The sequence below is a fragment of the Cyrtonyx montezumae genome, unplaced genomic scaffold (assembly GCF_038088225.1).
Source record: "Cyrtonyx montezumae isolate F1298 unplaced genomic scaffold, pur_monq_1.0 scaffold_8, whole genome shotgun sequence".
Classification (NCBI taxonomy): domain Eukaryota; kingdom Metazoa; phylum Chordata; class Aves; order Galliformes; family Odontophoridae; genus Cyrtonyx; species Cyrtonyx montezumae.
In genome coordinates, this window is record NW_027072089.1 from 92,136,846 (window position 1) to 92,159,915 (window position 23,070).

The following is a 23,070-nucleotide window of genomic DNA, read 5'->3' on the forward strand; positions in this document are numbered from 1 at the left end:
GGTGAAGGGTAAGAAGGCAGTAGATGGGTCTAAAAAAAAAATATTGACAACAATCTTGAGGAGGAGGAACGGTAATTTACTAAATCCAACCAAATCAAACAAGAAGGAAGAGAGAGTAATGTCCAAGATGCAACATCTTACACTGCAGGGGAAACACACGTGCTTTTCTCCTATTGCAAAAGCTGAGAGAAAATATGCCAGAGTGAGCAGCTGGTGTCCAGCCAGGAGATGCACCTCTCTTCCTCTGCCCACTAGAGCATTAACTCTTTAACTCCTAACATGTTTTGATGTGTAATACCAACAGCAAAAATCACAAAAACACAGCATTCCACCCCTTATTCCACATCATCACATCATGTTTAACATGTACCTACCTACAAACAAAACAGTAATGAACATGCATTACATACAAATATATTTATATACATATATATACATAGAATCATTGACTGCACTTCTCCAATGTCAAACTCCTTTGTGGTACAAACTGGACTTCCCCATCTTTCTGTATAACTCACCAAGTGGACCCACATCCCTGTGCAAAAGCAGTTCCATGGAGGGGTTTGCCCTTTCCAGAAGCTGGAAGGACCCACACAGCTTTCACCAACATGCTCATTAGATGTACCACAGGGACCTTATCTCCCTCTACAGTAGGCAGGGAGCTGGATTGGGAAGGATCATCGCAATAAACTTGAGCTACCTTAATTTTGTCAGCTCAATCTACCTGATGGTTCTTTTGTTGTTCTTCAGTTGCCCAAATCTTGGGCACTTGAGCATCTACATGATGCATCTTTATAACCATATTCTTTATTCAGGCAGCACTGTCTTTCCACAGTTCAGCAGCCCAAATAGGTTTACCTCTTTATTGCCAGTCATTTTGTTCGCACTGCTGTAACCACCCCCATAACGTTGTTGCCATCATCCATGAGTCAGCGTAAAGGTAAAGCACTGGTCACCTCTCTTGTTCAGCAATATCTAAGGCCAGCTGGACAGACTTTACCTCTGCAAACTGTCTTGATTCTCCTTTTCCTTCAGTGGCCTCTGCAACTTGTCATGTGGGGCTTCTCACAGCAGCCTTCTATCTGTGATGCTTTCCCACAATACAACATGATCCATCTCTGAACAGGGCAATTTTTTATTCATTTTCTGTCAGTTTGTTAAATTGTGAGTATCTCTAGGAAGCAATACCCCTTCTGCTTGTGATGTTCTGTACTTTTTAACATCGGGTCAGTCTATGATCACCTCTAGGATTCTTGGACAGCTGAGGTTCCCCATCCAAGCTTGCTGTGTAATCAGCATGATCAGCTTACTCCGAGTTGCATCGGTAGCCTAATGGATGTAGGGAACATTTCCTGTAAACATCCATTTCAGCACTGGCAACCGAGATGCCAGAAGGAGTTGCGTTTCAGTACTGATTACTTCAGAAGCAGCCCGAACCCCCTTGTACACAGCTAAGATCTCTTTTTCAGTTGTAGTGTAGTACTTCTCCAACCCCCTGTATGTTTTCCTCCAGAATCCCAGGGGTTGGTCTCTCTCCAAAGCTCTTTTCTACAGACTTCAAGTGGGACCTTCCTTTCCAGCAGCAGTGTAGATGTTCTTTACATCCTTTCTCATCTGTACTGGCCCCAGGGCCAGGGCATGGGCAATCTCCTGCTTAATTTGCTCAAAAACCTGCTGCTTTTCAGGACCCCATATATAATCATATTTCTTCCACGTCACCTGATAAAGGGTGTTTACTATGATGCTGTAGTTTGGGATGTGCATTCTCCAAAAACCTACTATACCCATAAATGACCGTGTCTGTTTCTTGCTAGTGAGTGGAGACATACTGGTGATTTTGTTGATCACATCTCCTGGGGTGTGATGACACGCATCTTGCCATTTTAATCCTAGGAACTGTATTTCTTGGGCAGGTTATTTCACTTTGATTCGCTTAATAGTGAAACCAGCCAGAAGAATTTGGATTACTTACTCTCCTTTCTCAAAAACTTCCTCTGCTGTATTGCCCCCACACAACAACGTTATCAATGTACTGCAGGTGCTCAGGAGCCCCACCCTGTTCCAATATGTTTTGGATCAACCCATGGCAAATGTTCTGGCTGTGTTTCCATCCCTGGGACAAACAGTTCCAGGTATACTGAACTCCACTACAGGTGAAAGCAAACTGTGGCCTGCATTCTGTGGCCAAAGGAATGAAAAAGAATGCATTTGCAATGTCAGTGGTGGCATACCATTTGGCTACTTTCAACACTGGTTTGTACTGGAGTCAAACATATCTGTCACAGCAGCACTCAGTGGGGTTGTGACTTCATTCAGGCCATGGTAATCTACCATCAGCCTCCATTCTCCACTGGCTTTACACACTAGCTATATGGGGCTGTTAAAAGGTGAGTGAGTTTTGCTGATCACTCCCTGGCTCTCTAGCTGATGAATCAGCTTATGAATGGGGAACAAGGAATCCCTGGTAGTGTGGTACTGTTGTCTGTGTACCGTTTTTGTAGCAATCGGTACCTGTTGCTCCTCCACTTGTAGCAACCCCACAATAGACGGATCTTCTGACAGGCCAGGTAAAACAGACAGCTGCTTAATGTTGTCTGTGTCCACAGCAGCTATTATGAAACCCCATCGGTATACCTTGGGATACTTGAAATGCCCAATTCTGCTATAATCTATACCGAGTATGCATGTAGCCCCCTGTCCAATCACTATGCGATGCTTCTTCCAGTATTTACCAGTGAGGCTTATTTCTATCTGCAACACAGACAATTCCTGAGGGCCTCCAGACACTCCAGAAATATAAATCAATTCTGTCCCTTTATAACAAAAGGGCATTACAGTGCACTGTGCACCAGTGTCCACCAATGCCTTATATTTTTGTGGTTCTGATGTGCCAGGCCATGAAACCCACACAGTCCAATACACTCTATTAGCCCTTTCCCCCACCTGGCTGGGGGCAGGCCCCTCTATTGGTTACCTGCAGTGACTGGAGCAATTTCATTGGTGGTTGATCTGTGCTGTAATTCTCTCATCTGTGCTATCAGTGCAGGAGTGGTTTTTTATGTCATTCTTCATGCCAGAATGAGCAGCTGGTGTCCAGCCAGAATCTCCATCCCTCTTCAACTCCCTACCAGAGCATTAACTCTTTAACTCCCAACATGATGTTCTGATGTGGAATACTGACAGCAAAAATCACAAAACCATAACACAGATTGATTATATAGGTCTCCTTCCTCTATCTGAGGGGTCCAGATATGCCCTAACATATGTTGATACAGCAGGTGGGCTCATGCAAGCCTATCCTGTACCGAAGGAAAACCAAATGTATGCCATTACCATACTGACTAGGTTGATGGTGTCATACAGGACTCCTCAGGTCATCAAGTGACAACTGTGAAGAAGTGGGGAAAGACAGCAACACTGAATGGTGGTTTCCCCTGACATGTAATCCAATGAGAACAAGTCTAATAGGAAGATAGCACAGGATCCTGAAGGCCTCTCTGAAGGCAGATTCATAGTCTTTGCTTGCTGCTTGCTAGCACAGAGGGAGCACCATCTCTTTGGGTAGTTTGCTATTCTCTTGAGCTATAGCCAGTTGTTGGGAGGGATGAAACAATTTTTCTTCTTTGTTACCTGTTATGGTTCTGTAGTGCTTGTGTTAGAAGCACTCTAAGTCAAGGACTTCTGGTCAGGCAAAGATCTTAGTGATAGCAGCAAAATTTATTAATTATTGCAATAATGGGCTCACACCCCCCGTTTACAAGGGAGAGAATGCACAACAGTTTGTGAAATTCACTCCGTTGCATACCCTAAAACCGATGTGGTTCATGCTCTCCTGGCATCTGCTCATTGGTGAAGCACCTCAGGCTCACAATCTTCCTGGCGCAGTTGCTATGATACATTTCTATATAAGGTCCATCTCCAGGTCCGGTACCAACCTGTCATCTTTATGAGTCATTTGTTCTTTGTATGGAGTGTGATTTTTCCAATCAGTGACAGTGCATTCTATCTATCTTATGCTAGGCTTCCTCCCTACTTCTTGCATCTTTACTGGTGCTTGCTCTACTCAAATTCATTACATGTTCTTCTTATCTTGTGCTTGTCTTGAGATGATACATTTGGTCTCAAGATGGTATCTGATCCCAACTTTCTTTGCTCAGCAATGATTTGCAAGGTGGGGGGGAGTTTTGGGGGGGGTGTTATAGGTTGGGCTGTTACATCTGATCCTAACTTTCCTTATACTGCAATAGTTTGCAAGATGGGTTATAAGTTCAGTAAGACATACAGAAAAATGCTGGAAACTTCCACTGCAAAAATGCAATCTACCTATCACACTTGTGTCCCAATAAAAACATTGCCAATGTCTTCTTTTGCCATATACTTTTGCTTAAAATACTTTTTTTAATGTGACAGACTTATTTCTGCTGTTTGCCTTTACAAGGCATTCCTTTATATGTATTGAATTTGGCATCATGTTTTTCATATGTTTCAAACTGAAAGCTTTGAAAACTGACATGATTTCCTTGCAAATTAAGTGTAGTGCCATATTATTTTCAGCATTGCTCTTCAACCTCCTTGTGACTCTGCCATTAGGGCAGAGCTGCTGCCATGATTATGCAGCTGGAGGGAGCACAGGCTGCAATGTGTGCAGGCTGCAATGCAAATTTAGTTGGGATTCATGTGGCCTGCAGGTCACAGGTTGGGTATACCTAAGTATCTAATTTATATTAAAGTGTTATCAATGTTTTTTGGGCTGGTTCAGTCTGGTTCTGTGATGATTGGGGTGGGGGGACCCATGGACCCATGGACCAAGGAAAGGGGAAAGGGAAAAGGGAAAATGAAGATGGGGCCTAAAAACAAAACAGCGGCAATGATCTGAGCAGGAAAGCTAATTTACTAAATAAGATATCGGAATGCAAAATAACAGAGTATAATACAATATAATTGGAATTGAAGCTAATAAATAAAATAAAATGAACGAGAGTGTCCGATAAAAATGAAGGCTATACGCTAAACGCTGAAGGCAAGATGGCTAGTGAGCACCTGCTGATGGGTTGATCCCTGAAGGAAAGAGTGTCTCGTGACACACGAACAGTTTTTATCTTTCCATCTGAGAGGAAAAACATAAAAATACAAAGCAACACAAAGTATCCTGGGGTACATAGTTCTTCTCTTCTGAGACAGGTAAACCTGGAACTATTGATGATCCACAGAGCTGGAGCATTAACTCTTTTACTCCAAATGCACTATAAGATGTTATGATGTAGAATATCAATAACAAAAATCATAAAACCATGACAAGTGTCTCAGTTGTATGCATGTGGTGGCTGGTTGTATGCGTTTGGTGGCTGGAATCCTTTTGCTTTGTAGAAGTGAAATTCAGAACAAGAAAGTAAAGGAACACAAAATAATGAAAGAAGAAGATATGATCTCTAGAAAATCAATTGTTATGAATATTTTTGGTCCTTAAAATCATAAAAATAATCCTGAAAACAAGAAAAGCAGTTAACACTGTCAAAATATTAGCTACATGCACTTAAATAATAATTAATATCAGAAGAATATTCATTATTATTTATCATAATATTTAAGTATTTAAAAAGTTCTGGAAGCCAGTGGACAAAGGAATTAAATTAGTTGTCTTAGAAGTGAAATTTTTGTTGATCAGGATGGGGACTAATATAAAGGGTAAATTCATGGGTAAGTTCTCATCTATTATTCAAATATAGACTAAAATAATAATCATTTTTCTCATAATCCTTGATAGATAAGAACTGAGTAGTTTGACACTTTAACCTTGAACTTTCAAGTGACTTTAGGGTAATATATCTGATTGCTAGTCTTTCTTTTTAAATGTAAGCACTTAATCAAGTTGGTCATGATGACAAAGTGGAAAAACTAAAACATCTGTAACTGTGAAGTGATGAACTGCATCTTGCAAGCCTTTAGTGTTCTAGGTGCAGTGGTATCAAGCATGATGGGTACTCACTAATAAATGACTGATAAGTATAGGCACCTAACATGTATTTTTTTTTGCCAGACATCAATCTGAATTATCCTCCCAGATTCACACCAAGTGGTTTTGGTAATAAGAAATAGCAAAGATCTGTAAATATTTACATAAAGTTTAATCCTGTGTTACCAGAAAGAAAAGAAAATAGTAACACTCATCAAAACAATACAGTACATATTTTATTTCTACTAACAGATAGATGAACAAGGAAATATGTATACAAATGTAGAGTATATGTAGGTCCAACACATTCTGTACACTGCAGATACCCTGCAATTTATGCAGTAAGGTACACTAGGATTTTTGAATGGATAACAGCATCTAGATGCACTCCTGGATATCTGGGCCAATGTTAAGGAGTATTAATAAGGAAAAGGATAGTGTCTTCTCCAATTTTTATATAGGAGAAAGGAATCCCTGAAGCCAGTTTAGCCTTATTTCTCAATAAATACAAGCCTAATTATTTATTAGATGATTATAGAACTTTGCACAAAATTTTCAGCACTAGACTGTACAAATTCAGCTCACTGTGATAACTACAAAACTTAGCTAATAGCACTATTTGAATATTCAGTAAGTCCCATTAAGTCTTGTCTATGCTGGTACAAAATTGCTGCCTGATTATACTGTTGAAATAATTCTTCTCAAGCCCTATTTTAGGAGTTCTGAGAGTAGTCTCCAAACTGTTTTCTGGTCTATATAATCTGATAGGTGTATTTTTGCAGGTAAGTACATACGTATGGCTTCCTTCAGAGTTCTTGTTTCTGATCAAGCTGATCTACATATTTTGAAGGCTTCTATTAGATCATAGTAGATATTCCCTGTACTCAGCTCTGGTGAGGTGGCACATCCAGTACTGTGTCCAGTTTAGGGCCCTTCACTGCAAGAAAGAAAGGCCCTGGAGCGTGTCCAGAGGAGGACAGCAAAGTTGGTGAGGGGTCTGGAGCACAGGCCTTATGAGGAACGGCTGAGGGAGCTGGGATTGATCAGTGTGGAGAAGATGAGGCTCAGGGGAGACTTTATTGCCCTCTATATCTATCTGAAGGTGAGCTGACTTCTTCTCTCTTGTAACTGGTGATAGGACCAGAGAGAATGGTTTCAAGTTCTGCCAGGGGAGAGGGAGTTCAGACTGGATGCTAGGAAATACCTCTTCTCTGAAAGAGCGGTCAGGTGCTGAAATGGGCTGCCAAGGGAGGTGGTGGAGTCAACAACCCTGAAGCTTTTTAAGTAATGTTTAGATGTTGTGTTGAGGAACGTGGTTTAGAGAGAACTCTTGGTGATAGGTGGATGGCTGGACTGGATTATTTTTACATCTTTTCCAATCTTGGTGATTCTATGATCCTATCATGTCAAATTTACTTTATTTTCTAGGTGAATTTTTGTAACAGGCAGAAAACTATATGAATTTCAGTATAAAATAAGAAGTACTAAACTAATCCTTTAGGATTTCTCAAACAGAATAAAAGATGTGGAAAAAGTTATGCCAAGCCACTTTTCACCATCTGTCAGCAGTCTTTGTCAACTAGAGAGGTACCAGATTACTGGAGGCTTGCCAAATGAGTCTCATCTACAAGGAGAGTCATAAGGAGGATTTGTACAACTACAGGCCTGTCAGCCTGTAGACATCAGTACCAGGAAAGGCTATAGAAGAAGTCATCTTGAGTGCAGTCACATGGCATGTGTGGAACAACTAGGGGATGAGGTCCAGCCAGCATGAGTTCATAAGAGTCAGATCGTGCTTGATCAACATCATCTCCTTCTTTGACCCATCTGGTGGATGGAGAAAGGCTGTTGCCATCATCTACCTAGATTTAACCAAGTCTCTGACATTTTCTTCCAAAGTATTCTCCTGCATAACCTAGCAGCCCATGGCTTGGACATGCACACTCTTTGTTGGGTAAAGAACTGGCTGCAGGTCAAGGTCCAGAGAGCAGTGGTGAATGGAGTTAAATCCAACTGGTGACCAGTCATGGATAGTGTTCCCCCAGGGTCAGTACTGGGGCCTGTCCTATTTAATATCTTAATTGATGATCTGCAGGAAGGGAATAGGTGCACCATCAGTAAGCTTACAGATTGCACCAAGTTGGGGGTAAGTATTGATCTGCCTCAGGGCAGGAAGGCCTTTCAGAGGGATCTGGACAGGCTTGATCTCTGGGCTGGGGCTAATGGGATGAATCTCAGCAAGGCCAAGTGCTGGGTACTGCACTTTAGCTGCAAACCCAGGCATTGCTACTAGATTGATGCAGAGTAGATGGAAATAGGAAAGGAATGGTTGACATTTAACTGAACTTGAGCCACCAGCCTTCTTAGGTAACCAAGAAGGCCAGTGGCATCCTGGCTTGTATCAGACATAGTGTACCAACAGGTACAGGGAGGTGATTGTCCTCATGTGCTTGGCCCTGGTGAGGCCATATCTTGAGTACTGTATTCAGTTTTGGGCCCCTCACAAGAAAGATATTGAGGTCCTGGAGCATGACCAAAGAAGGGCAACAAAGCTGTTGAATTATCTGGAGCACAAATCTTATGAGGAGCTGCTGAGGGAGTGAACAGAAATTGTTTTATTTGGAAAAGAGGCTCAGGTGAGTCCTTATAGCTCTCTACAGCAACCTGAAAGGAGGTTGCAGTGAGGTAGGTGTTGGCCTCTTCTCCCTGGTAACTAGCAATAGGATGAGAGGAAATAACCTTGGTAACAGGGGGGGTTCAGACTTCATATTAGGAAAAACTTATCTAAAAGAGTAGTCAGGCACTGGAAAAGGCTGGCAAGGGAGGGGAGGAGGTAGAGTCATCATTCTTGGAAGTGTTTAAGAAACAAGTAACTACAAAAATCTCATCTTCACATCAGTTTAAAAAAAAAAAAGAACAGAAGAAAAAAATTAAAAAAAAAAATGTCTTCACTACTAATCTGTTGATAGTCTCCTCGACATGAAAGGTCTATTAAGCAAGACCAGTGCTGCAAGTTTTATCTATAGCAATTTATCATTATCCCTGCTATAAACAATGCAATGGAAAGAAAGGACTAAATTTTTAACACAAAACTGAATGTTTGGCTTGTATCTAGACTAGTAGTGTGATAATTCTCACTGTAGAGGGCAATTTGTTGGTAGCATCAGTGAAATAGTATGATATTTTTTTTTGTTTTTGTACACAGTCTCAACCTCATAGCTTTTCATTGTCAATTTGCTGTCACAATCCTTCTTTGCAAAACCAGAACATCATATACACCAAGGGCCAATCCTGTCTTTTTATTTTTTTCAGTGTAAATAAAAATAAAAGATATATATATATCTTATATAAGAGTAAAATATATATATAAAGAGTAAAAAGAAGTAAAAAAAAAACACAAAAGAAGCACACAGAACCTTTTATGGAAACATTATGGAATGATGGCTTGACACAGCAGACAAAAACATCTCTCAGATGTGTATGACTTTCTCATCCAAACAAGTGTGCACATCCTATCATTTATTTTTGTGAATGTAAGAATCTGGTATTTTTTAACCACAAGCTTTCCTTCTTATTTTTAACCCTTACTCAGGTGCATTCCTTTGAAATGTTAAATCATCTTGTGTTACTCTGACACATCACAATGATTAATTGCTTCATTTTGGTGAAGTTAGAGAAAAGATAATCATCATATGAAAGCTTGTCAAGCCTGTCTTCAGAGACCTCTCAATTTTGACAAAATTTTTGTATGAAGTATAATAAATGGACAAGATAAATTTTTAATATTTTGTTTTTCTTGTTCAGCATAGCATTCTGCTGCCTGCTGAAACTATTACATAGTTCCATATGAGAGAATATAAGCAAAATATTTCCTGCTAAATTGAGATTTAGATTCCTTTATCTTAAAGATGGAAACCTAACACTGAGATGTACATTTCTCATTTCTTCTATACCTCAAAACAATACTTATAAAGGCTGTATTAGTCTGGAATGGGATAATGCTACCTTTGAAAGACCTTGGCTACCTGAATATCTTCCTTTAATCTACATAGCACAGAGATTTTCTCACATAACTGTCTTAGTATAAACATTCTATGGGCTGGTTTGGCCCAGTGCTGTGACAAATCCGGGGTGAGGGGGAGGAGGAGGACCCACCGATCCATGTCCCAAGAAAGGGAAAGGGAAAAAGGGAAAGGGTAGGGAAATGGTCCTAAAAACAAAACAGTGGCAATGATCTGAGGAGGAAAGCCAGTTTACTAAGTAAGATAGCAGAATGCAAAATAACACAATATAATACAGTGTAATTGGAATTGAAGCTAATAAATCAAATGAGATGAGAGTGGCCAAAAACTGAAGACCTTATTCCAGTGCTGAAAGTGAAACTGCTAGGAAGCACACACGGCTGGGATAATATGAAAGGGGAAAGAGCCTGTGTCTCATGACACATGAATAGATTCTATCTTTTCCTCTGAGCGGAAAATGGAAAAACACAAAGCAACGCAGAGTCCTCTGGGGGTATGTAGTTCTTCTCTTCTGGGACAGGTATACCCAGAACTATCAATGATCCACAGAACTGTACCATTGACTCTTCAACTCCCAGTACACTACATGATGTTATGATGTGGAATACTAATAACAAAAAAATTATAAAACCATGGCACTTAGTAAATGTCCTATTCTGGGGCCAAGACTGTTGAAAACCCAAAAGTAATCTAATTGAACTGCTAGTTCATTACATGGCTCATAGTAAGTTTATAATAACACTTTTTCATTATTCCTACATCTAAGTCCAGGCAGCGTCAATCACATAAATCACGATTTCTAGACTTGCTCTTAGGATGAATATGATACATAATTTGATGTAATTACAAAATAAATACACTATTTACATATTTACAGATTAAATAAGGGACAAAAAGTAGCCATTCAAGTGCCATATTTTAGAGGCAAACAATGATTATCTAGGAAACTCTCTGTGATTCACTGCTGTTTCGGTTTTAGTTAACATAAACCCGGATAAATATGAAAAGGGTTCATACAAGAAAATAATTCAATCACTGGGCAATAAAAAGGAGTAGTTTATTTTATTCCTGGTCCATCTTTACAAATAGAAAAGCTAGATGAAAATCCAAGGAATTTCAATAGATGCTGGTGACACTCTGAGTAAAAGATTGATTACTAGAGGTCGAAGTACCTTATTTTCACAAGTAAATACATTAGACTAGAAATGGAGGTTTTTTTTCTGCTTATGTCTCTGATGTCTCATACTTCGTAAGATAGATAAATGCTTCTTAGATATAGGAAAGAAAATGCCTTTAAACAGGGTCTAAAATGAGAGCCAAATATTAGTATTTCTGAAATATTAGAGTCTTGTTTTGGGACAGAACTAAGGCATAGATGGCTCTATGCTCTTGCTCTATTTTCTGCCTAATCATATCAAAGTTATAGTGCTATGAATAGAAATAAACATCTGACTTTGGACAGCTGACCAGTAACAGTACAGAAAGTTTGCAAAAGTTCTCTGATCTGACTTAAATCCTTGCACCACCATGATCCTAGTGAGTAGCAGGCTAGTGAAGTCCCTATCTGCAAGGAAACTGTCAGGAGAGTCCTTATCACTACTACCACTCGTGCATCCACAAAGGATCTCTGAGGTGTGCGTATCAAGTCTTGGCAAAGTCCAAAACAGATGTAATCTACTTTGGGCTTGGGACACAAATGGAATTGGACTCAGTGTCATGGTTTTATGATTTTTTGGTACTGGTATTCCACATCATAACATCATATAGTGCATTTGGAGTTAAAGAGTTAATGTTCCAGCTCCGTGGATCATCGATAGTTCCAGGTATACCTGTCTCAGAAGAGAAGAACAACTACATTCCCCAGAGGACTTTGCGATGCTTTGCGTTCTTACGTGTTTATGCTCAGAGGGAAAGATAAGAACTGTCTACGGTCACGGGACACTCTCTCTTTCTTTTGGGATCAACTCAGCAGTGGGTGCTCGCTGCCGTCTCGCCTTCAGTGTTAGCGTAAGGCCTTCGGTTTATCGGACACTCTCTCTTGCTCATCGTATTTGATTTATTAGCTTTAATTCCAATTATATTGTATTATATTGTGTTATTTTGCTTTCCGATATCTATTTAGTAAATTAGCTTTCCTCCTCAGATCGTTGCCGCTGTTTTGTTTCTAGGCCGATCTCCCTTTTCCCTTTTCCCTTTCCCCCTTCCCCTTTCCTGGGGCATGGGTCTGTGGGTCCTCAGCACCAATCGTCACAGAACCAGGCCGAACCTGCCCATAAACAGTTGACACTCAGAAAACAGAAAATTGTAACAGAACCCTTGACAGCTCCTTGCATTGTGCTTTGGCAAAAATGATTTCTTTTTCTGACATAAAAATAATCTAAGAGGTGATGATCTGCTTAAGACAGCACTCATTCTGGTGGCAGTAGTAGTGTTCAGCTAGTCAAGTGTTTCTCCTCTGGCTGGAAGATCTACAGAGAGAGTAATTAGAAAAAAATTGTCAACATAAATAATGTTCAAAGCCAATGCTAACATCTCACCAGTCCCCTCTGCTTAAGAAATCCATCCCTCCAGTAAATTCATTTTTAATTTGAAGAAGATCTCTGATTGAGTCACGGGGAGGGGAGGGGAGTGGAAGGGGAAGGGGAAGGGGAAGGAAAGGATACTGGAACAGGTTTCCCAGAGTAGTGGTGTATGCTCTGTCCTTGTAGACATTCAAAGTAAGGCTGGATGGGGCTCTGCGCAATGTGATCTAGCTGTATATGTCCTTGGTTATTGGGATGAGATGACCTTTAAGAGTCCCTTTACTCAAATGATTCTATGATTCTATGACATCAGAGGTAGATGTTGTTGGTATGGCAGTAGAGTTTGAACCTTTCTGCCAGTATTACAGTACATTTTGTTGCGTTGTGACAGATGGGCAAAGAGCAGCAGTCTGACAAAATGGCATCTGAGAAGAAGTGTGCATGAAGTGTGCATCTGATGAAGAAGTGTGCATGAAGCAAAGCTGTCATTGAATTTCTCCAAGTGGAAAAGATTACCCTCATTAACATCATCAATGAAAACTAAATAGTGGATTTTAGCACAGAGAAGCAGTGGGTGATGTGTTTCAGCTGTGGCATCAGCAGTATAGTTCCCTCTGTTAATGCAGATTTTAACGAGCACAAGCATACAGCCTTTTGTTCATTGCTGGTGAAAATGCATAGCTAATGGCAGTGACTATGTTAAAAAATAGTGTCATGTAACTGAGAATGTGTTCTGTCACCTAATGTTATTTTGCTCTTTGTATCTGTTTCAACTTCCATGGAAATAAATATGAGAAATTACTTTCAGAGGACCTATATACATGACAAAATTCTGACAAACATGGGTAGCCACCATGTAACAAAAAATCTCCTACTGTTGACCATGATGGTGGGGAGGGCACTACATAACATTCAAATTCCAGTTTGGAACCAGAGAAATGAAAGAGCATGCAAGCAGACTGTGTTAAAAGAATGTTTAAGAATAGATTCACTATTCAAAGAGCTACTTCTTCCAAATATATACAGGGCAGAATATTGAGATTCTGCTGGCTATTGGATTAATCAGAGTCCTCTTTATCAAGGCTAAAATTTTCCACTGTCCATCTCGTATGACCTACTTAATTCACTTCGGGCCATATTAGCAGGAAGTGCAATGTAGGATTTGTACTCACTCTCTACAAAGGGATAATTTGTAATAATTACATTGAGAAATGTCCTTCTTGATGTCACTTCATCCTACTTGCATCCTTTCTTGTCAGTCTACTTTATGAATGTATCCTATGTCTCTACTATTTATGTATGCTTTATCTTAGATGACCTTACTTGACGACATTATCAAAGTGTTTACTACTTTTTGAACAAAGCAGTTCTGCTTGAATTCAAGTGCAGTTAAGCGATAATAGTATTGCTGCTCTGTTTTATGAGGCAATAAGATGGTTCTGCTGAGTAGTTTATCTTAAAGTGGGAACTAGAATATTGCAAGGAAAAACACTCACACAGCTCTTTTGCTGCAAAATATGTTTGAGAACAAACACTTTAAACAAGAGACAGCTTATTCCAGGGTAGATCACAATTTAAAAGTACTTTCACATTGCTCCTCCTAGACAGCCAGTCACCTCACAAACGGCATGCTTCACTGAGCTTTTTGAGTCCCAACAGTACAGTCCAGGCTCAGAATTTATAGGATGGAATTTATTTATTATGATCTCCCTGATGCACTACACTATACTGCTCTTTCAAAGATCAGTTTATTTGAAAATAAAGGACAAGGTACTTTGTATTTCAACGTCTGGATTAGCTTTGTTAACAATTAAAATTGTATTAAAATATGATGATGAAAACTTATAGTTCACTTGACTAGTTCAGATGAAACAAGCACTGTGATTGTAACAAGACATTAGTAATCATAAAATGAAAATCATACAACATGCAGTGAAATCTGAATTGAAACTTTTTTAAATTTTTATTGTTAGCTTAATAAGAATCTTCAGTTAAAACTTTGCCCTGCTGAAGCCAGCAAAGGTTTTACCCTATATTCTTAGAAACCAGTAACTAACAAATTTTTTGTTTGCTTAGAAGGCAATTCTGATAGTTGTAGTTGACACCAGTGAGTATTTTATTAAAGTAATAAGAAAAATATCAGTGAATGAGATAACTGCACTTAAGCTTCCACTGTCTGCACTGTTATTTTTATTTAAAAATCCTTTAATATAATGATTTTAATAGGTATTACTAACTTTTGAAATGTTATATAAGCCATTTCAGTTCACACTATATTTAATCAGAAGAAAACCAACCAACTTTAACTATTTCAAAAAGCAGTGGAGAATTAATTATAAGATGAATTTACAGTTGCAGAAAGTTGTGACATTTCATCATTAAATCCATATTTTAACTCAACTAAGTTGGTAGCGAAGTTCATTATAAAAACAAATCTAACCTACAGAGTTTTTATCTGGGGTGACGTTTCCATTCTGAAGCCACAGAAAACACTGGCTTTTGGTAGTCTTGCAACGAATTCAGGAACTATCTGCTTCCCAACCTTTTCCTCTTAATTTCCTGTGAGAATGGATGATATACTCTGATAATTTCAATTCAAAATTAAGTCAAGATCAGTTGTCACTGCCCATTTATTTCTACTGAAGAGTACAAATTCAGAAAAACTAAATGATGGATTAGAATTAGAACTTTACTAAGTACAATTGTTCATAATGACTTCATGTTTTTTGCTTAGAGGAAGCACAGTTTGATTATGCACAGTTAGAGAATCCTATAGGGCAGGCAAGTCCAGCCAGCAGCCCACAGGCCACATGCAGCCCAACATGTCTTGCAACGCAGTCCACCCCCTGCCCTGAACTGTATAGATTGCAGCTCTTAACCAGAAGTGGCCCCAGACATGCATCCATCAGTCAGATACAAACAAACCATCACAGAATAAAGAACTGTAGGGATTGGAAGGGACATCTAGAGATCATCTACTCCAGGCCCCCTGCCAAATCAGGCTCCCTAGACCAGGTTGCACAAGTAGGTGTCCAGGTGGATCTTGAACATCTCGAGATGTCCACTACCTCTCTGTGCAGCCTGTGCCAGTGCTCCATCACCTGCCCTGTGAAGAAGTTCCCACACACATTTGTGTGGAACTCCTATGTGACAATTTCTGACCATTTCCCTGTGTCCTATCACCACACACTGCTGAGAAGAGCTCAGCCTCGTCCCTTTCCCTCCTGCACCTTAGATATTTATAAATGTGGATCAAATCCCCTCTGAGTCTTCTTTTCTTAAGGCTAAACAGACCCAGGTCTTCCAGCCTTTCCTCATAAAAGAGGTGTTCCACACTCTTTATCATCTTTGTAACCCATCAGTATGTTATTAACGCTGTGTTGACAGAATCAGGGCACAGAGAAGGCAGTGCTGTGCAGTGCTGACACAAATGATTGCAAATAATTTTATGCTTTTTGATATATTGCTTTCAATGGCTCTGGCCCAGTTCACCCTGATTCTGTGGCTAAATGGGAAGAGGGATCCACAGGCCCATGACCCAAGATGGGCCTATAAATAAAACAGCAACGACAAGCTAAGGGAGAAAACTAATCTACTAAATACAAGAGCAGAATGTGAGATAACACAATATAAATACAATGTAATTGGAATTGAAATTAATAAATCAAATAAATGAGAGTGTCCAAAAACAGAAGGCCTTACTTTAATGCTGAAGGTGAGATGAGTAGGAAGCCCACATTGCAGAGATGAGCCAAAAGAAGGGATAGTCCTGGGACTCCCAAACAATTTTATCTTTCCCTCTAAAAGGAAAATGGAAACAGGACAGTGAAGCCTTCTGGGATCTGTAGTTCATTCTTTCTCTTCTGAGAACCAGATACTCGTAACTATTGACAGTGCATGGAACTGCAGCAGTAACTCTTTAAAAAATAAAAAATAATTAACATGCATTAAACACACGCATACATACATACATAAATTACAGACTGTGCTGCCCCAACATCAGATTCCCATGTGTACTAACACATTGAACGTCCCCATTTCTCTGTATTACCCACCATGTATACCCAGGTCTCTGGGCAAATATATTCCCACAGAGAGCATTTCCTTTTCCAGAAGCTGGAAAAGCAGAAACCCCTATTCACAACACAATCTATTTGTGTACTACAGGGACCTTATCTTCCTCTACAGTAGGCAAGAATATGGATTGGGTAGGACCATCTCGACTGATAGATCCTCATGTACTGACCAACCTGGTGGCTTCTGCCAAATGCTTCTCCCAGTGCTTAAAGGCAATCCACTTTACTCCAAGTGGCACATGTAGCATGATGGGCTGAGATAACCTTTTCTTTAAATATCCAGTTCAGCACTGGCAGTCGAGGTGCTAGAAGGAGCTGTGTTCCAGGACTGATTACTTCAAAAGCAGCTCAAACCCCCGCATGTGTGTCTAAGATGTCCTTTTCAGTTGGACTGTAGACACCCTGTAAACTTGACTTCAGAATCCAAGGGGTCAGCCTCGGGTCTCTCCTGAGGCTCTTTCCCACAAACTCCAAGTGGAACCTCCCTCTCCAGCAGCAGTGTAGTGGATGTTCTTTACATCTTGTTCTATCCATAATGGCCCCAGGGTCTCTACACAGGCTATCTCCTGTTTAATTTGCTGAAAATGTTGCTGCTACAAAGGGTCCCACACAAAATTATACTTCATCTGCATCACCTGATAAAGGGAACTTACAGTGAGGATGTAGTTTGGAAGATGCATTCTCCAAAATCCCACTATGCCATGTTCCAATGCAGTTTGGATCAATGCATTACACATTGTTGGGCTATGTTTCTTCCCCTGGAGCAAACAGTTCCAGATATACTGCACGCCTCTCCAAGTAAAAGCAACCTGTGGCCCATGTTCTGTGGCCAAAAGAATGGAGAAGAAGGCATTAGCAATGTCAGTGGTGGCATGCCACTTGGCTGCTTTTCACTCCAATTCATACTGGAGTTCTAGAATGTCCAGTATAGCAGCATTCAATGGGGGTCTGACTTCATTCAGGCCACAGTAGTCTACTGTCAGCCTCCACTCTCCACTGGCTTTATGAGCTGGCCATATGGGGCTTTTAAAAGGTGAGTGCATTTTGTTTATCAATCCCTGACTCTCTAGTTGACAAGTCAACTTATGAATAGGGAGCAAGGAATCCCTGTTAATGTGGTACTGCTGTCTGTGCACTGTTTTTGTAGCAATTGGTACCCATTGCTCTTCCACTTGTAGCAGCCCCACAACAGACAGATCTTCTGATAGGCCAAGCCAAACAGACAGCTGCTTAACTTCTTCTGTGAAGAAAGTAGCTATTACAAAGGCCCATTGATATCCATTTGAATACTTAAAATACCCACTTGTGAGGTAATCATTACAAAGTATACATGAAGACCCTGGGCCAGTCACAGTAAAGTGCTTTTGTAAGTAATTACCAGTGAGGCTTATTTTGGCCTCCAACAGAGTCAACTCTTGAGAACCTGCAGTCACCCCAGAAATATAAATTGACTTCATCCCTTCATGACTTGAGGACTGCACACCAGTGCCCATAAGTGCCTCATACTTCTGTGGTTCTGATGCACCAGGCCATTAAATCCACACTGTCCAATACACTTTATTATCCCTTTACCAGCCCTGGATGTGGGCAGGGGACCTCTAATTGCTACCTCTATTGCTCTTCATTCGTGAGTCAAGGTCAGGACCCTTGGAGTTTCTGCCATGTCCTGCAGTAACTGGAGTGATCACCTTAAAGGAGGTGTTCACCTTGGAGGTTCACCTATTTTGCAATTTTATTACTCATGCTTGCAGTGCAGGAGTGGGTTTTTACCACCACTTCTTCATATCTTCTCCATACTCATGTAGGCAATATGGGTATATAGTAGCTATATACTATACTATAAATATTGCCCTATATATAGGGCAGTAGTGTTACATAATTAATACATTGATGTATGGTTGTCACTTGCTTGAGCAGGAGGATGTCTGCATTTAATAGCTATTTGATGATGCAGTCAGGAGGAACTCAGTTTAATCAGCTCTTCCAGTAGTCTGTTTTGATGATCCTGATCCTCATCAGGTGTCTCTGATACCACCACAGGTTCATCAGGTTCATGACGATGAATCATGGTAGACAGTTTCTCCATCGTATCTTTCTGTTTACTCTCAGTTATATCCAGTCTTTCAGTTACTTTTGAAATGGCTGAAAAATAAGCTTGTAGAGGAGCTAAATGTTCAGAATTATCGAGTCTAATAATCAGTGTTGGCCCCTCTGTCCCAACACTGAAGTAAACAGTGATAAAGAGTTCATTTGCATACTGTACAAAATCTTCTCTAACCTCAAAGTTCAGTCATTTTTAGAGGTTGAGTAGTAATGATGACAATGTCTTCCTCCCTTGCTTCATCTTAGCTTTTAGTTTTTCCTGTTCATTTCCTCAGTTGTTGGTGTTAGTGGTCTTGCTGAGGGCCCTTCCCCTGGATTCTCTTCTTCTTTCTCCTCTTCTTCATAAAATAATAGAATAGCCTGGATTGAAAAGAACCATAAAGATGAACTAGGTTCAACCATCCTGCCATGGGTAGAGTCGCCAACCACTAGACAAGGATGCCCAGAGCCACATAAAGCCTTGCCTTGAATGCCTCCAGGGATGAGGCATCCACAACCTCTCTGGGCAACCTGATCCAGTGCATCACCACACTCTGAATGAAAAACTTCCTCCTAACATCTAACCTGTATCTCCCCAGTCTTAGTTTAAAACCATTTCCCCTTGTCCTGTCACTATTGACCTATGTAAATAGTCATTCCCCCTCCTGTTTATACACTCTGTTCAAGTACTGGAAGGCTGCAATCAGGTCTCCCTGGAGCCTTCTCTTTTCCAAGAGAAACAATCTCAGTTCCCTCAACCTTTCCTCATAGGAGAGGTGCTCCAGCCCTTTGATCACTTTAGTGGCCCTCCTCTGGCCTGTTACAAGAGCTCTGTGTCTTTCTTGTGATGGGAACCCCAGGCCTGGACACAGTACTCCAGGATGGGACCTCACAAGAGCTGAGTAGAGGGAGACAATCACCTCCCTCTCCCTGATGGCCACTCCTTTTTTAATGCAGCACAGGATATAGTTGGCCCTCTGGGCTGCACGTGTGCGCTGCTGGCTCATGTCCAGCTTCTCATTCACCAGGACCCCCAAGTGAATCTCTGTAGGGCTGCTCTCCAGGAGTTCCTTCCCAAGTCTGTATAAATACCTGTGATTGCCCTGGCCCAATTGCAACACCCTGTGTTTGGCCTTAACTTCAATAGGGTCACGCAGGCCCACTTCTCCAGCCTGTCCAGGTCCCTCTGGATGGCCTCCCTTCCCTCTAGTGTATCAACTGCACCACTCAGCTTGGTGTCATCTGCAACCGAGTGAAGGTACACTTGATTCCACTATCCATGTCATTGATGAAGATGTTGAAGAGTACCAGTCCCAAGACCAACCCTTGTGGGACACCACTCAGGACCAGCCTCAACCCAGACACAGAAATGCTGATCATATCCCTTATGCTGTGACCAGCCAACTAGTTCTTAATCCAGTGAACAGTCCATCCTTCTAATCCATACTTTTCAAATTTGGTAAGTGGGGGGGTAAATAACTCCCAAGGATGGTACTGCACAAAGAAAAAGTATAGATGATAGTATATTTTGAGTAGTTCTATATAGATAGCATACAAATAATACAAAAGAGAAGATGGCTCACCTTCAGGATGACAAGGCTTGCAGGGATCCAAGAAGAGATCCTTCCCTGGTGGTGGTCAGCCCTTAAATGGGGTTTGGGAGAGGTGGAGCCAGGCTCTACCCCTTCCAATCACACAGGTATATCATCTTATAAGTTCATAAGTTCATAAGTTCATAAGGTTGGAAAGGACCTATAAGATCTTCACCTGTGCCCCCATGGCTGACTCAGTGCTCACCTCAGGTGACCAATCAGTGGTTCAGGCCATGATTCAGCAGTTCCCATACAGGTAAGTGACACGGTAAGAGACCATGTCAAAGGCTTTGCAGAAGTCCAGGTAGATGACATCCATCACCCTTCTCCTGTCCACTGATGACATCATAGAAGGGAACCAGATCAGTCAGGCAAGATCTGCCCTTTGTGAAGCCATGCTGGCTGTCTTGGATCATCTCTTCATCTCACTTCTGCCTTAACAAGGTTCCCAGGATCTGCTCCATAATCAGATCCTGGCAGAGATGAGGCTTACTGTCCTGTGGTTCCCCAAGTTATCCTTCCTACCTTTCTTTAAAAATGGGAGTAATGTTTCCCTTTTTCCAGTCATCAGTGTTTTCACCCAACAGCCATGACTTTTCAAATATGGTGGAATATGGCAACAACATCAGCCATCTCTCTCAGAATGGGATGCATATCATCTGGCCACATGGACTTACATACATTCAGCTTCATTAGGAGGTCTCAGACTTCTTCCACTGTTACAGTGGGATGGAATCCACTCCTGTCATCCACACCGAAAGCATTGGGAGCCTGGCCACCAGTAAAGACTGAGACAAAGCACTTACTGGGCACCTCAGCTTTTTCCACATTTGAGGAAGCCAATTCTTCATCCTCATTAATCAGAGTGGGAACACTCTCCTTGGTATGCCTCTTCTTGTCTGTGTCTCTTCATTCCATTCTAAATGAGTCAAAATCCATTTCAATTTCCATCCTCTTTACAGGTGCAACTGACATTGATACTGGTGCCTTCTGTGATTGATCAGGTTGCACAGTTTCAATGCTCTTTCTTTCCAGCTCAACTTGGAGGCTGTCTCATTCAGTTTGAAATCTATCTAATTCAGATTGGAAACAGTCTAGTTCAGATTGGAGCTTGTCTCATTCAGATTGGAAGAGGTCTTGTTCTTCTTGGAGATACTCTCTTCCAGTTCGAACTTTCTGTCCTTCAGCTTGGAGATCTTCCCTTTTGGCTTGGAGACTTTCTTTCTCAGCTCATTTTCAAGATTCCCAGAGATTCTCCCTTTCAATTTGGACTCTCTCCTGGAGATTCTCCCTTTCAGTTTAGGGACTCTCAGCCTGAAGACTCTTGCTTGGTTCATACTCTCTCGGAGGCTGTCCTTTTTAGTGCAGAGACTCTTTTACTCAGTTTCTTTGGGAAGTGCCTGGGCGTTGCTCCAGGAGCAGAGGTGAGTGGCAAACTTGCCTGCATAAAATGTGCCCAGGTAGAGACCTCCTGTGACAGGTGATTGAGCTGCACAAAACAGTCAAATGGGTCATCCTGACCCATTATCTAAAGAAGTCTGCTACTTACCAGGGACTCCCATCAAGGATGTGACAGTGAGGCTGACAGAAATTATACATCCCTGTCAATTGTGTACGGAATGGTTTCTTACAGGGCAGGAGGACGTACAGACCCATGCCCCAGTAAAATGGGAAAAGGAGAAAGGGTATGGAAATGGGCCTAAAAACAAAACAGCGGCAATGATCTCAGGAGGAAAGTTAATTTACTATCTTATTTAAAATATCGGAATGCAAAATAACACAATATACTTATAATACTTATAACACTAATAATACAATATAATTGAAATTGAATCTAAGAGATCAAATAAAATTAGAGAGAAAGTGTCCAAAAGCTGAAGGCCTTTCTCTAACGCTGAAGGTGAGACGGCTAGGGAACATTCACTGCTGAGACAAGCGGAAAGGTAAAAGGGGGGTGTCTCGTGACCTGTGAACCAGTTTTATGTTTCCCTCTGAGTGGAAAACAGAAACAGAATGGTGAACAGTCCCCTGGAATATGTAGTTCTTCTCTTCTGAAATATGTATACCTGGAATTATGAACTATGGAGCTGGAGCATTAACTTTTTAACTCCCCAGTGCACTACATGATGTTATGATGTGTAGTATTGATAACAAAAATCACAAATCCAAAACAGTCTCAGTGACTACTACCCACTGTGGCTCTTTCACCTAGACACCAGTGGCACAGAAGCGAGCAACCTAAAGAATAAAAGAAGAACTACAAGGAACTAGGTACAGCAGTGAAGAACTTAGGAGTCTTCTCATCAACTCTCCCAGTCAAGGAGATGGGGAGGGAAAGGCCTGATAGAATTAACAAAATCAATAGATTGTTAAGGATGTGGTGTAATGAACAGGTTTTGGCTATTTACGCCATGAAATCAGCTTTGAGAAATATGGTCTTCTGGGAGTGCATGAGGTTCATCTTTCAGAGAAGGGGAAAACTATCTTTTGCAACAAGTTTTCCATTTTTGTCGGGAATGCTTTAAACTAGAGTCACTGGGGAAGGGAATCCTCAACCCATCCCACATGAAGGCTGATGATGGTAGTGGATGCCCTTGGGCCTGGAGTATGATCACAGGCCAGTAACACAGCACCTGAAGTACAGGGTATGGGAACTTCAACTGGTAAATTAGCCTCAATGGAAACCTAACTCAAATGCCTGTACACTGATGCATGGAGCATGGGGAACAAGCAAGAAATGCTACAGGCATGTATGTGCATGCAGGGCTATGATGTCATTGACATCACTGAGATGTAGTGGGATGACTCACAACTGGAATGTAG